The following is a 16,661-nucleotide window of genomic DNA, read 5'->3' as shown; positions in this document are numbered from 1 at the left end:
TATTTTGATCAAATTAACAGTGACTAATTTCCTGTCATGATCTCTCTATTATTCAAATTGACATTAGTCTCTTAGACCCAAATCTAATTAGACTTACGAAAATGAAATGAAATCCAGTTCGACAATATAGCCCTGGTTTCCCAGACCATGTCTAATGATCCATTGGCTTTCCAATAAAGTGATAGAAGCTGGAGGGAGAGAGAGAGTGAGCGAGCGAGCAGGCCTCATCACATCAGCAGCTCCATTCTCCTCCATCGGCGACGCTCTTCCCCGGGTTATGTGATGAATCTCTTTTTAATCGAGCAAAACTATTCTACACAGACACAGTGACACAACACCCACTCCTTCCCTGTCGAACGCCAACACATTTGATGCACTGCCCCGCAGCATCATGGGAAAGGCATCTCCCTTAACATATTATCTGGAAATGAACCACCAGTGTGCCATGTTACCACCTGTGAATGTGCTACCTCTGTGGAATATGCATCGACGCGACACAAAAATCTGACAGAACTTTTTTCTATGTTCTAAATTACATTCATTCTTTTGGTCAGAAAGCCAAAGCTCTGGTTAAAAAATAATTTGTTTTATGTTTTTTGAAATGAACTGATTTTCACCCAAAGGCCTTTGCACATTGATTTCATTATATATATACATACATATACATTATATATATATGTTATTATATATTTTCCAACCTGTATCCAGTAAATGCAAACAACATTATTTCACTAACAAATATTGCGGCTTTTATTATTCTGACCCAGGTTGATTTTCCAGTTAAAAGCATGAATGTTTTTGGTTTTGCTTCCAGCAAGTGCACAAGATGAAGAACAACTTCCTCCTCTATCCGGTCTGATATAAAGTTAATTTGTCCGTTTATTTGATGTGTTTGTCTTGCTCACAGTTATTCTTGTCTTTAAATGATGTAGCCGAGTTAGGATCAAGCAACAGGCAACAAAACTCCTGTTGAAGAAAAGGAATGAACCAAATGTGCACAGCTGAGACTGTTTACAAACAACCACGACCCTCGGCAAATTAAATACTCAAGAAAAAACTATTGTCTCTGTGCCAGCTGTTGCAACAGTTCTCTAAACTGCTCCCGAAACAAACAGTGAAACTCACCAAGTTCTTTCTTTATCAGTGTTGTGTGTGCCCAGGTATTATATCAGTTCTTTATTAAAAAGGAGCATTGGATCATCAGTGCTTGATGTTGATTCCATCTTTCTTTTCCAGAGGCACGTCACGCTTAATGTGAATTGTCAGGCGTGTCGAGATTGGCCTCAAAACTATTTGCTATTTTGTGCTATTTATTTGCATTGCCTTCATTGTACAAAGGATTTTACACACTCCTGCTCGTCTTTCACGCAGCTGGACTTCCTTTTTGAGACGTCTACTGCCGTATGAATATTTTTTGCATCATAATTAAATGTGTGTTGGTAAGTTACTGATGATCCTGTAACTACTGAAAACTCTTAGATCATTAGAATGTGTAAACCGAATTAATGTGCTTAATTTCTTACCATTAATAAGGCAGCCGTTGTGTCTGTGCTCTGAATTCACTGGTGCCTTGGGATGCTTATCTGTGCATTACAGCAACCTGTAGAAAAGAAAAGAAATGAAACAGCATTAAACCAGCTGCAGGGATGTGCATAGTGTCAACCAAGTCCTCACGTGTGCATGTACACGATTGCATGCACAATGCAAACCAAGGATGTGCTCCTAAAATCAATTGCATCAAAGTGCTACTGGTCCACATGGTTAGAGTATTTTCCTCTCATTATTTGGTTATATGCACATCAAAATGTTATTTTAGAAAACCACATGTCTATTAAGAAAAGGCAAAAGCTACTGAAAGTGCCTCCCTGCACTGTCTGCTCATTGCTCTCTCCAGTGGAAAAAGAACAACATCAAATAAAACAAAGAGGCAGTGAAGCTTAAAGAAACTTTAAACAGATGAATCTTCCCCGAGGTTTCTTTTTCAGGGCAGTTCAAGTAATGCCCAAGTCTGAGCCAGCTGATTTTTTTCTCTCTCTCTTTCTCTTTTTCATCTGCTCTGTTCCCTTCTTCCTGGGAAATGCTTCAGTTGATCGCCAGAGGCCTATGGGCCATTTGCTTCCTCCAGCCACTCTGGCCTCCCAGGATGCCCCAGATGGATCCCATTCTGGGTGTTCATTCAAATCATCCCAGCTGCCCACAGAAAAGGTCTCGCCGCTTCTCGTGCCTCCTGCTCTCGCACCCTCAGGACTGTACTTACTGAAGGACGCTTCATTTGCAGAAAGCTAATGGGTGAGCAGGTCAACGGCAAACTCGGGCGCCGGCTTCTTTTCTAAAGTTGTTAATATACCAAAGAAACACAGAAATGCAACGGACATCTACAATTCTGTTTTGTTTTTTCGGTCTGACTTTGCTATGCTTGCTGATACCTCTGGGTGGAAATGTGTAATATAAATGCGAGCTAAATGTATGTGAATTTGTGTGTTTAAATGTGTGCATGAGCAATGTACCATCTCAAAACAGCCTCCGATTAATGCATCCAAAAGTAGGAAAAACGATGTGCAACCAAGAAGAAAGTGTCAAATCGGAATAAAAATGATCATTATTGCAACAAATGCACAATGACTTGATATGACGGTGGTAAACCTGAACAACAAATACAATAATTCAAACATCCTGTCATATTGTGTCTCTACACTCAGCTTCTTTCCTGTAGAAAAGGTCTCTGTGGATTTGTGTATAAATATTGTTCCGTGCTGAACTTATTGAAGTCGTATGTACCGTACTGTTTTCCCGGACACTGAAGCTATTGTGTGCTGTCAACATAAACAGGGCTGTGGATGACTTGGGATTTATTAAGTTTTGCGAAAATAGCAGTGTCCCACTTCTTGTACTTAAGATTTCAGACCTGCACGATGTAAAAGGGACGTGTTTTAATAGCCAGGGATGTGCATGAGCTTCAGTTAGTTCACATCATAAGTTACCCAAGTAGAGCATAACTACCACCCTCAAAATAATAACTGCTCACGGACATAAAAACATGATAACTCATTTGATGTGATATGTTGTAATACATGTTTGCAAAACCCTTTAGAAACACATGAGCTTTTACACAGCTTCTTTAGAATCCAGACTTCTCTATGCAGTCTGTTTTTTCACAGCTATAGACAGACCTTTGGTTGCCACCCTCCTTAAATTTCATACCGGGCTGATAGAAGTGGGGCCCAAGTAATTGTTTTCCAAAGGTGCATTAGAACTCAAATTGCCTGAATGCTTTATTGCAAAGAAGAGAATGGAGGTGATAAAGCCTTGTTACTAAAAATCCCCCTCCCAGAGAACCTCTAAGTCAAGCTGACTCAGCCACTACTTAGCCTGATCCACTGAGAGCAGAGAGAGAGAGAGAGAGAGAGAGAGTGTGTGCGTGTGCGTCTGTGTGTACATGCACTGGAGGTTCAGGATTTAGACTCACTCCCCTGAGTGTATAATACTTGAAACTTAGATGTCATTTATTCAAGAACAGCTTTATTTAGTAATCGCAGCCACAGCGCTACTTAAGTATGCACATATTTACTGTACACATGATACTGTCCCCATGTTATGGGGACTTAATGATGGGGACAAAAAGCATGTCTCCAAAATGTAAATGATTAAATTTGAGGTTACAGGCATGTTTTGAGATTAGGTTCAAGTTAGGTTTAAGTTCGGGTAAAACAACTAAGAGTAAATCTTCAGGTAATCATTGTAAGTCAATGTATTGTATCCTGAAGTAATGGAGACACGACTCTGTGTGTGTGTGTCTGTTCCTGTACTTATATCTTTGTGAGGACCATTTTAAGCATAGACCCCACAGAGTGAGGACAGTTTTGGAAAGTGAGGACATTTTGACCAGTCCTCACTTTTTTGTTTGAGGGTTAAGACTTGATTGGGGGTTAGGGTAAGAATTTGTTTTAGGTCAGGGTATGGGTTGGTGTTAGTTTGGATTGTTAGGGTAAGGTGCTTGGAAATGTACTATGTCAAAGACAGAAGTACAAACGTGTGTGTGTTTCTTGAAATGCACAATGCCAATAACGTTGCTTCACATTTTGCAATAGGATCTAATAATTTCCAACATTAGATAGTGTACAATTCAAAATTAATTATTTTTTTGTTAGTTATTAAAAGAGATTAATTCTGTAAAACAGCGGCAGCATCACTGCCCTGAGAAACATTCAGGATGGATCAATTCCTACCATCTCGTTCTTATTCTTGGAGGCAGAATAATCATAGAATATGACCTTCATGCTATCTCTTCTAAATTCAAAGGGCGATCTCTTTTCCCATCAAAAAACTATCACAAGTGAGGACAGCGTTTGCTCGGAGCATGGATGCCAAATGTGACATTTTTTTCTCTCTCCGTACCTGGGAGACACAAAACTGTCATCGACAGCACTGATCTCCTGCTCAAAATGTGAGCACAGCACACAGGTTGCTGGGGGGGCCCAGTGGGAATGACATCGTGTCAAACCTCCTTTCGATTGGAGATGTCAGTGAGAATGAGCGATGTAAAACGCTGATGTCAAAAAGCCCTGTGTTTAGCTTGTCCGTGCTGACAGGTTAGGAAATGGAGCGTGCTACCTGACCAGCATGAGAGAGCGACTGCCCTCCGGTGCTGCAGCAGTCACATCTACAGGCCAACGATAAACAAGCTTTCATGCTGTCAATCAGCTACAGTTCTGCTCCTTATCCTCTCGCTTTCTCTCTCCGTCTCTCTGACACTCTGGCCTGTCACATTAAAAAAGCAAATCCATCAAACTCTAACTACATCCACTCAACACTTCACTTTGTTATTTGCCAAATGAAAACCTCTAAATGTGCCTGCTCTGGTCATTTGTACTGGACTAACTCGCAGGCTGTTCATTTTATACTACGGTTCAGTTTAAAATGTGTTACGTTCAAGGATTAGGTGATTGTGAGTCAAATCTTTTGAAACAGTCCCCCTGTGGTGTGCAGGGATTTTATTTTATTTTTTTATTTTGTTTGAATTGACAATGGAGTTTAATTAATGTTTAACGACAGTTTTCAACAAATATTGGAAAGAAAAAACTAATGATTTAATGAATCAGTATTTAAAAATAAATAAATCAACTTAGAAATAGGGCACACTTAAGGTTAATGCATACAAATAATAATAATACTCCCTGAGATATTTCAGCCACAACTACTCAACACACAGATACTATTAGATTGTCCAAAAACATATTCAGATTTTATTTTAAAAAATTAAGTCTTAATATCAAAAGGACAAAGTTTTAATGTTATGAGAATAAAGTAATTATTGAGAGTTAAGTATTACTATTACTTAAAAAGAACTCATGCTCACTAGAGTCACTGTCCTTCTGGATCCAAACTCTCATTGTGGGTAAAGTTGTGAAATTCTGTGAATCACTCAAACCTCCCTTGTCATGAAAATCTTTGAATACATTTTAAAAACAATATTCTGATCTCATTTGATGACACAGGACAGAACAAAAGCCTTCAAGTTTTCTTAATGAGTGGTTGAAGATGCTACGATGAGCTTGTTAAAGTTTATTTTGAGGCAACCAGAGGGGAACAAGGCACATGCTAAATGTTCGTCATTGATTTCTCTTTTGCAGCCCCACGTCCTTGCATATTTTGGAGGCTGTTGTTAAAGTTTAATTTGGATTTGAACAATGTCGGCTAATTGCTTTTTGGACAAACAAAAACGGGAGTTCGAGTAAATGGTTCTCTGTCTGTCAGAATGCCTCTGGGCCCTTTCCCAATTTTTATTTGTCTAATGACTGTCAGACTTACTGTGAAGAAAAAATAGATGTTTTTAAGTATGAGGATGACTCTGCAACAATCAGCCTTTTGCACAATGAGGAGCAGTCATGGACGAGTGGGAGATTATTGTCTCACTTGGAGAGAAAAGCCTTTCATACGAATGACCAACGGGATGTCCACTGACTTCTGAGGAAGACCCAATTCTGATTAGAAATATTTCTGACCAATAAACTTTCCTTTGAATCTAAATCTAAATGTATTCATAAAGTAATCACTATAACCATTCCCTGTGCATTTAAAGATTCAGTGCATGTTACTATGACCGGCCGGCATGATGCAGACACATACACACACATACACACTCTTTTCCTCTACTAATGTAATAATGCATCATTAGCACGACAATAATGCGTAATGCACAAACCGACAGTTACAAGCAGTAATCCCAGTGCGCTGCGTCATGCTTTCATTTGAGAGGATTTGGGAGCTTTGGAGTCTGACTCACCATGAATTTCTTTGTAGTAGAACAGGCGGGAAGATATTTCACAACCATCACAGGGGAGAAATGAAAAGCGGATCATTTGAGACTATTGCAGCGCTGATAGTCAAATTCATTGCAGCAAACTGGAATCCCGATAACACCCAAGTCAGAAACGGGAGAGGTGGAATGCAGCCATAATGATATGATGGCCTGGGGAGGGCTCATTCAACTTTTTTTTTTTTTCAACTGCTCTATATTGGATTTTAAGGTGCTGAAAGCAGATTTATTGGAGATCACTGACCACAGCAATTGTAATTTTAAACCTGTATCAGATGAGGTTGAGGTGAGAATGAGGATATCTAGAGTCTATTATAGACAACTGCTGACTGGTTAATCTCTTTCAGCACATACAGGTAGAGAATAGGAATCCTACATTATTGCATTTTTTAAAAATCTACAAAGTAATTCTAAAAAGATCTTTCTTTCTAGCCATCAGTATGTGAAATGCATATCTTGCAAACTGTTCATCTAATTGACTTCACACTTAGCATGTGTGTTGTTACTGGTCCAGGACGGTGCAAAAAGAGTTTGGTGCGATTTGTTCAGATTGTACTTTCAGTGTTATTTCAAATTTAATAGAAAGGTGACGAGCACTCTGAAGGACCTATCAGACTAAACCAGATATTTACGGGGTTAGTGGGTGCTACTCTCCATCATTGCAATTCATTCGTCCATTCATAGAATTACTTCCTCGTTAGCAAGTTGTCTTCAAAATAAAATCACGGCTTTCTTTTTGTTGCTGTAATGCTTTACATCAAGCTGACTTGCTTATATGTGGAAAAGTTGATCACTTGTGAGGATTACTAAACAGACCTCTGAAATATCTCGGCACCAGTTCAGCAAAATCATTCAAACTTATGTGGGCAATAATAAAGTGAATTCAGTTTCATTTTATGAAAAACATTGACTATAAACTCTTCATTGCAGATAAACCAGGTATGGTGAACACACAGTTTTCTAACTTCATTTTGTGTCATAGACTTTAAAAAAACTAATTCTGCACACAAAAAGTGACACTATATTGTTGGTCTGTTTAAGGAGCGCTCACTAATGACATGGAATAATTTTGAAGTAGACTGTGTATATTACCACAGTCAAAGCAAACAGCCCAAACAAGTATGTTTAGAAAGGGCACTGTGCTACTGATCATAATGTTCTTTTGTACCAAACTCCAAAAAACAACTTCTATTTTGAATTAACAATCCCTCAATGACCCTGTCCCACAACTTATAAAGAAAGCATATGAATTGCAAATACACCTCATAAATTCAATGGCGCAATGCCTCCAAAATGTGCATAAACTCATAAATACATTCATTGGATATTAACAAAGTGTCATCAAGTAGACAGAGACAAATTAGAGCCATTAACAGTTAAAAGTCTTCCATATGTTCCTCAAAACTCCAGATTAATCTGAGAGCCAACTCCTGATGGTAATTAGGCGTGGATACGATCAAATCATACAGTGAATGTGATGTAGACGAGGCTGCAGAGTGTGAAAGTGTCTGCAGCAGCACAGCACAGCTGCAAAGTCTCATCTCACAGGATGAAAGGAGAGGTGACAAACAAAGTGGAGGAATTGTTTGCAAAGCTAAAGGGCCTATATGGATTCAACCTGAATGGCAGAAGGGAACCTGAAGACATTAATGAAGCACTCAGTAAACTTTGTGTGATGAAGGCAGTAGCATCTTAGGACGTCACTTCAAGTGTATGCTGCCCACTAGTGGTGTAACTGACCGGGGTTGATCCATTAACGAATTGACCCTAAGGGTTCGGAGCACATGTGAACAATGGTGAAAATTAACCATTAACCATGATCTGATCCAGACTTGGTTGTGTGTGAACTGTTGGTGTGGTGAGTTTAGCATCTGTGGAAAATGGCAACACTCTGGCTTTCCCAATAGTTTTAATATTTGTATTAGATAGTGATATTGTAGATGAAATGGTGAGAAGAGTAAAGATACTGATAAATCCTAAAAAAACTGAGATTTGTATGACTTGTGTTGATTGAAAAAATGTGCACAGAGATTTAAGGAGCAAACTAATTTACATGTTTTGTGGACAAACACATTAACAGTCTATCCCTCAAAATTATAAAGGTACAATGTGCACGTTTTCTGCATTGACATGGCATATTCACTACGAGGAGGCAAAAGGTCTGTCTGAGACTCTCGATGAAGTCTATGTACCAATCTTTCATCACTGTCTCAAATATGTTGGGGCAATGGTGAGTGTGATGAAATGAGTTATGGCTTGATAATGAGTTATAGTTACAGCTATGGTTACGCAACAAGACACAAAACGGGTCAAGGTATTGAGGAAATAAAAAGAATAGCAAAAGCTGGAACAGATTCAAAGTTGTTTTTTTTGCAGATTAAATGTTCACCACCTTTGCGCTGCAGACTAAAAGCAGGATTCAGAGTAGCTGATGAAGAGGGATTGCTATTGATGCTGAGCTGTGATCTACGGGAAATAATCTTTTACTGTGAATTCCTGGCATATTCTAGCATGGAAACCACAGCAGTCAGCAAACTCATATTACCCACTCTTTCATATGGGTACGGCCGCACCTCCCATTCAGACTAATTCCCATCTGTGTTGAAACTGATTAGACAAGTCACAACCATCTACCCAAATTGGGGAGAGTTTGACACAATGACTGACAATGGCACTCAGCTGAAGCATTTTCACCAACAACGAAGATGGCTGCGACCGATGTGGAGAGAACTGTTTAATCCACTATATCCTGTACAGAACATTTTCTGTAAAAGAAAGAAAAGTAAAAACATGCATCGCGTTACATTTTTTGTTTTCACTCTGCACTAGGTTGCACATTTCCCTGCTCTGAATGCTCGTAGGTCTTTTCTGCCATCGTTGATGATGCCCCCTGAAAATCGAAAAATGAACATTGAGGCTCTCGACCCTTGTCTGATGAGACCAGACTAAACATGTATGAAGTTATTTCCTTGCTGTTAACATTTGAAGAAAGAGTTAAATTGGTTGAATACATTGTATTTGCAGCAAACTCTACCATACTATACATCCAACAAAGAGAAATGCTTGGACTGGATCTACAGTTCATACTGTAGGATCTGACCCTTCAATACAATTATTGTTTGAGCAACAATCCGCTGATACTCTGGTATCCGTACGTTTCTGACTGGCTGCCTCTCTCATCTCTGCCGTTGTTGCCGCACATCCACAAGAGTATTGGTCTCCTGGTAAAATATGATTGTGAAACTATATCCATTTATATTTCTTGACAGGACCTACTGTAATATCTCCCAAATCAAATAAATGTCATCATCCATCACATGAGCCAGTATGTTCTGATTTGAGAGGTAGAGGAAAATTCAATTCACTTTGGCTTAACATCCATCTATCAACATTGAACTTTTTAATTGAACTTTAAGGTTCATATTTTTGTTCTCAGCTCTGCACTGTTGTACATTATTCTTCTCAAGAAAGTTTCCATTTCTTCGCAGGTCTAGGTCAGCAGGATACATTTATCAGCAAACATATTGAAATCATTGGTTTAAAACATGGCTTCATCACGTATGAGTGAGGGCACGCTGTCATTGCAGGGACTGTATAAAAATTAGATGGGAAGTGTGCAGGGTAATTTTTCTTTAAAGCAGTAAACTATATTCACCTTTTTTCACTGTGTACTGGACGATAAATGACCTCATCTGCTTTCAGACTGTATGTAAACCTTATTTAAGTATCCACTTATCTGGAGACAGCACAGCAGATATTAATGATCTGATATCCCTGCTCCCATTTCTGCTTCCATCCTGGTCATGTTTATTCAATTAAACACAAACAGCAGGTTACTTATAAACTGATCAGTTTTAACATGCATGGTATTGTCCTTATTAAAGCAAACCATGGGGTGTGAAGCATAATTAAATAACAAGTGGATGTGGACACACAATCGTTACATTTACGTGGAAACCAATATTCTGACATTAACCAGATTAAGACAACTCTGATTAAAACACTTCCATGTAAACTCGGTCTCTGATTACCATAACTTGAAAAAGATTATTGGACAATTAAGACATGTGGAGTATTCTGACCATATGTGATAATCACATTACAACAACCTAAACATGTGCAGCAGTTACCAACGATCTGACTTCATAATACGTCTACTGTCTAATATGAAAAGATTATCAATGGAACATTCAATTAGCAAATCATGTAAAAATAATAATGTAAATAATGTATTTTCAGCAGAATATTGTCCACGAAATGGTCAATATCTTTTACGTGTCATGTAACATGTTCGAGCCTTGTTAACATCATGTCCATAATAACATTTTATTTGTTGGATTTAAATCCAGTTAAAGGAATAGAATATATATTTTTGTTTATGTGTTTACTCATTCCATCCCCTGCTATACCCCTCTGCCAAATGCAGCAGCTGTTGGTGTCTTGAGTCATGCGTTCCATTTTGGTGAGTCAATATATTAGACCACAGTGTTTGGCAACAGCTGTGTCAGTCAGTCAATATTCATGTTTCTGCAAAAATGTTCTCCAGTAACCTTCTGGCACATATACAACAAATATCTACACTGGAGAATAAGCCTGAGTCACATTATGAAACATATTTGGATATCTTGATGAAAATATGTACACACATTCAAGTGCTGTTTTTATGTGCTGCTGTGTGTCACTGTGTTAAATGTATATGATGAAAAAGAAATACTAACATCAGGTTTTTCATGTATGTGCCTGAAAATCAGAGAATATTATTTTCATCTTGGACCATCGAGCTGGGACACGGTGTGGAAAAATACAGAGCAAGGTGTGAAAAAGCTGAACTTAATTTAAAGAGATATTGAACGGGGAAAAGCATAAAAGGCTTTTCACACTGTGAAGAGCACAGAGAAGCAGATCAGAACGGGCAGTCCCTCAGGATACACTGTCATTCTCAGCTGAGGTCACCCAGCCTGTTTGTTTTCACCTCCGCACCGCTTCCATTTTAAATTAAATCCCTCAGAGAGAAGCAACTGCAAATCAGTTTTCTTGTTTGTTTGGTTTTTTGTGTGTGTGCATTTAGAGATTCAAAGCACGTGCCATTTTAAGCAACTTAGGCTTCATGGACAAAAACATCTTTTCTTTTCTTTTTTTCCTTTTTATACTTTTGAGTAATGGGTCAATTTGGCAATGAGGTAATCAGATTACCTAAGAGCACTACAGTTATTTCAGCAGGATTTATGAAGAGCACTGAGAGGAGAGGTCCTTGTTGTTATTCACAGAGGCCATGTCATTTGTGATTATATCAGATATCAAAGACATGCTCCACTGTGTTATTCCACATGTTGGAGACAGGAGAGCAAAAGGACGAATGTCTTTTAGAGAGAGGACCTAATTCTACCACTTGTGTTTGAATATATTTTATTAGATTACAATTTGTTAATAGATTGAGCACTTTGAATATGTATAATTCAAAAGATTTGTAAAAGAGACTTTAAAAACTACCTGATCTCTATGTTTAAGCAGAGGATTTGTGGTTGTATTAATAACGAAGTCCAACATATAGAGACCGGAAAGGTAACAGAATACATGCATTTATAATTGTTTTTTCTTCCTTCCACCCACTACCCAGCACCACACACATCTGACGTTAAATCACAGGAGCTGTAAAACACAAAGGAAAACAAAATATGTGGGCCTTATCGACCAATAAGCTTTGGAAGGCTGGTTGCACACAAAATGACAAGCTTGTCTTCTCACTTTTTACAGTTTTTGTGCAACCAAGCCTGAGACTTTCCCTTCAGGCAGATGCAATGACAACAAGATCAAAAATAATACTCTACAGAGATCTGGAGTTGAATTTCAACTGTATACAATACTTAATCACAGTTTTTTTTTTACTGTTTAAGAGAAAATATTTACAGTAGTTTAAATGCATCCTGTCACTGACATTCAAATAAACATGTTGCTATATTTTGCTCATGTATGACTACTCTCATGACTGTCTCACCAGTCTGCAGTGATTCTAATGTGATTATTGCCACCTCATTGGCCGTTTGAGTTTGCAGGGGAACTGCCGGCACAGTGATGCACTGACGTCTCCAGTCAGTGCAAGCATGTATTTCCAATTAAATGCACGCGCAATGTGGGGAATCACTGAATAATATTGCTGGTGTTTTTACTGCAGATTTTACCGCTGTTATGTGAAGCTGCAATATAGTGCATGCACGAATAAATACAGATGGTGCTGGGAAATCTGCTGGCTGTGTGCCTTCGTGCTGTGGGTATTTGTGTTATCCAACACCATTTACGTTGCACACACCTTTGCATACATTTATGTTTTATTTAATTCTTGTTATGAGGCATTCCCTAACATGCTAAAGAGAGAGAGGTAAGATCACACACGTTAGAGGACTTTGTGTCATTGACACTGAGATTGTTTTTCAGTGGTAATCAGATACAGACTCTGAGGCAGGTGAAAGAGCCAATGTCGCCCTGTGACACTAAAACAAATGATGGTCTGGGATCAAGACAGTTTTGGATGGCTCGGTCCATTTTAACTCTGCACTCACTTGGGGCACTCCATGGTCCAGTGGGTTTACACAAGTTCTACAGTATGTATCCTTGAGGAGAGTTCACTTTCGACTTTTCACCTGCTCTGTTCGAACCAATGAACCAGAGAGAGCAGTATAAATAGCTCTTCCAAAAATAAAGTGAGTGGATGGACTGAGTGAGGATGTCTAGCTTCTTGTTTCAAAACTTAGTTTTGTGTCTGTATTTTACGCAGTATGCCCCCTAGTGTTCGATGCAAAGGAATACATTTCTTTACAGATGGATAGAAATGTTACCGTGTGGTAAATGAATTGCATTATATAGAACTTTTCTAGTTTAACGACCACTCAAAGCACTTCACAGTATAGTTGACACGTTTACTAACAAACACATTAACACGCATCTCATTCGCAAGCTAGCGACACAGCAATTTGGGGTTCAATATCTTGACCAAGGACACTTTGGCATGTGGACTGGACAGGCCAGGAATCAAACCACTAACCTTAAGGTAAATTGACGACCTGCTCCTACTCCTGAGCCACAGCCACCTGATATGGCAGATCGAAATTTTCATCTATTAAAGGCAAATTTTGGACAACAGATAAAGAAATGATAGACGCAGGCATCCCGTGACTGCATCAGAGAACACTGAGGTTCAAATATGAGCCAATGGACGTGCAAGTGACTCACAAATGTACAGAGTTGTGAAAACGAGCCGTGAAGCCACCAAATAAAAACACAAGTCATGCTTTGTATTGCTTTATGATAAGATTAGATATAGTCTGCTTTTCTCTCATATTAAATGAGACCATTTTTAGGCAACAAAACCACCTCTATTACTTCTTATATTTTTACTAGTATCAATGTCAGAACATTGATTACTGTTGGAGTTTGAAATGTCTGCAGCAGCCACCCAGTCATCCTTCCAATATGACTTTCTGCAAAGCCCATTTCCCTGACCATTATGTAGCCTTGAATTGCTACATTTCACTGCCAAAGGGTTGATGCTGCAATCAAAGTAATGCCGTTCCTTCTGCTGTCGTGGGCGCAGTCAGACAGGGTAATGGTGCGTAAAGGTTCTGGGTTTATGAACAAGCACACAGCCCTCTGATTACAGCATCACACGCTCTATTCAAGCCATTGTGACACCTGGAGACACAATTAGTCTTGACGAGCAATGAGGCCACGCGTGTCTGTCTTTTACCTGCTCCCAATCCCGTCGTCTAATTCAATTTACAAGCAAAAATATGATTGCTAGGTGGATTCAAGACAAAAAAACAATCAGACCGCTCCCGAACACTGCTCTGTTGGTACAGAGAGACTACAACACAACTGTACACATACACTGCCTGAAATTATCACAGCTTTGCGAGGAACAATGCAATTAAAAAGTGATGCTTTTGAAATGTTCATCCCTTCATGTAGCAAATGAAAATTAAATTGAGACCATCTATATCTGACATGGTGGTGGAGTGGTCAGCACTATTACCTGACAGTAAGAAGGCTCTGGGTTTGAACCAGCTAGTTGGCATTTGCATGTGGCATTTGCATGTTCTCCTTGTGTCCAACAGTCCAAAGACATGCAGTTAATTGGAGTCTCTAAATTATTGGTAGATGTGCTAATGGCTATTTATCTCTGTATATTGGGCCTGTGATTGACAGGTGACCTGTCCAGTCTCAGCCAATGTCGGCTCCGATTGGCCAGCTGCCCCCTGACCCTCACAGAATAATTGGCATGGCAAATGGATGGATGGATAATTTGCTTCTAAAATTAATGTTTGCTGGTCAAATCTCGGTGCTGATCAGCAGAGGAAAAAAAAAAATTTCTAAATGGAGGCTTTTGTCAGTGAAAATTATTCAATGTTCAGGTGGATTAGAACTTAATGTCCTCCCAATGATATAAAGCAGAACAAAGGAGGCACTAAGAAATGCAAATTTAACAGCCAAGATTGTATAATTTTTCCCCAAAAAACATTTCTCCAGTTTATATTGCTATACTCACTGGCAAGCATCTTGGAAAGTAAGTAACATGGTTAAGACCAAGTAAATTATTGCAACAACCCTTTTACAACCCTTTAAATAAAACTGAATTTGAAGGTTACATAGAGTTTGACGTCAGAGTCATGTTTGAGGGTTCAAAGTATTTTTTGTGAATCTGCAAATGTTTTTAGAATTAATGCTGTTTTGGTTTGTTTGGTATCGGATACAGGGTTCTGTTGATCAGTTTTGCAATTTTTATTTTCCAAGTACTAAAAACATTTAACTTTATTACACTACAAAAACAATACAAGGCCAAATTCTCCTTCCAGCTAGAAACACTGCTTTTCTTTTTCACAAACTCAATGAAGTTCAAAACATTTTGAGGCGAAGGGAACACTTAAAATTGTTGTGACTCTGAAAATGATCATATCAACAGAAATGTTTTGAACTTGTACAAAAAAGTATGAGTTTTGCAGAGTGATTTATTTTTTTACCAATTTGTTCAGGTTGTTCCCGGCTGCAAGTTAAAAGTTAATCCAACAGATCCTTTCCAGACTGAGCTTGTCTCTGTGCATGTGAATAACAATAATTATTTTACTCAATCCCATTAAATCATAATTTTGCCATCAGATGGACCATGGGTCCAAAATGCTGCATTACCTATCACACAATATCATGTTAAGTTAACAATGTTACTTTACAAGCTCATGTTACATGCTCTTAGCGGTTTTCTCTTATTTTGCCTGATTATAATCATCTTGATTTGTTGTCAGATCAAAATGTATTCCCCTAAAGGCTGCAGTAAACTAAATTTAGGATTGGAGATGGCTTACTTATTAAGCCTAGTTGTAATTTATAAATATAATTAGTGTCAAAAGATTGAAAATGTTCAAACTTTGTAGGGAACAGTTAAAGCATAGTTGCAGACTTTTAAAATAGAAAGCTAATTAGTGTCTACTATTTGACATTAAAAGGTAACATTATGGTAAAAAAGCTGTGGTTTATTACACAAAGGATCTAACACCCGTTTGTAATTATGGCCAATTATGTAGAGTTAATAAACCATTATGCATAGCCTAAAGGAAATGGAGTTTTGAGTGTTATCAGTGTTTCAGGGTAATTACTCTTCTTTTGAGCTCCTCCCTCTCATTCCATTCATCTCACAGACTTGAGTGTTTGACAGGTTCCAAGGTCACACCCCTTCACATGAAACGTCCCTTTTTTGCATGTAGTACGTTTTCAGAAGAGAAATTGTAACCCCGGTGAGTTCCACGTGGAATCTCAATGTCGAACCCCATATTCCCTTCTTGAATGAGCTCGCTGCGAAAGCTTTGATACCAAGCCAAGGTCACCGCCAAAAAAACAACAACAGAGACCCTCGGATTTGCTGGTATGTCAAGCAAGATTAGGAAGATTGCAAGAGGCAATTACTGCGGAGTTGTGAAGCTGCGTGCTCACAATAAGCCGACAACCTGATCAGGATTATGATTCCCTAGTTTCCATAAATCTGCCATCACCACAGCAGGAGGCGCGAACATCTGATTGTAATCGCAATGAATTTGCGATTAAAAAACCTGTCAGGTCAAAGTGCCAATCAAAAAACAGCAACACCATGGTATCTCATTACTCTTAACTCCGCAGCAGATGACATTGCATTGCAAGTTTTTTTTTTACCTTTACAGTTCCTAGCAGTAGGTGCACCTTGTGATCTCTCTCCAAGGACTGTTTTAGTTTTAAAGTAGAGCACAGCCGCCTTTCTGCAAAAGTCTCTCGTTATACAAAGGGGCTTGATAAGAACCTGATCAATCATAATCAGGGCGCTTGTCTC

The 16,661-nt window shown here is 38.7% G+C and overlaps 1 long non-coding RNA gene across 3 annotated transcripts in view; it reads right to left on the bottom strand.

Moving 5' to 3' along the window:
- The window catches only part of LOC109631214 (uncharacterized), a 110,061-nt gene that overhangs the window by 33,025 nt on the left and 60,375 nt on the right, over window positions 1–16,661 (bottom strand). For 2 of the 3 annotated variants that reach the window (XR_011244424.1, XR_011244421.1), the window contains one exon: window positions 1,524–1,600. The exons of the other annotated variant lie outside the window; for it this stretch is intronic. This is a non-coding gene — a long non-coding RNA (uncharacterized lncRNA). The remainder of the gene's footprint in view (window positions 1–1,523; window positions 1,601–16,661) is intronic. 3 annotated transcript variants of the gene reach the window in all.

This window comes from Paralichthys olivaceus, chromosome 10, assembly GCF_024713975.1.
Source record: "Paralichthys olivaceus isolate ysfri-2021 chromosome 10, ASM2471397v2, whole genome shotgun sequence".
Taxonomy (NCBI): domain Eukaryota; kingdom Metazoa; phylum Chordata; class Actinopteri; order Pleuronectiformes; family Paralichthyidae; genus Paralichthys; species Paralichthys olivaceus.
The sequence above is the reverse complement of the archived record's forward strand: the minus strand, read 5'-3'. Positions and strand labels throughout refer to the sequence as shown.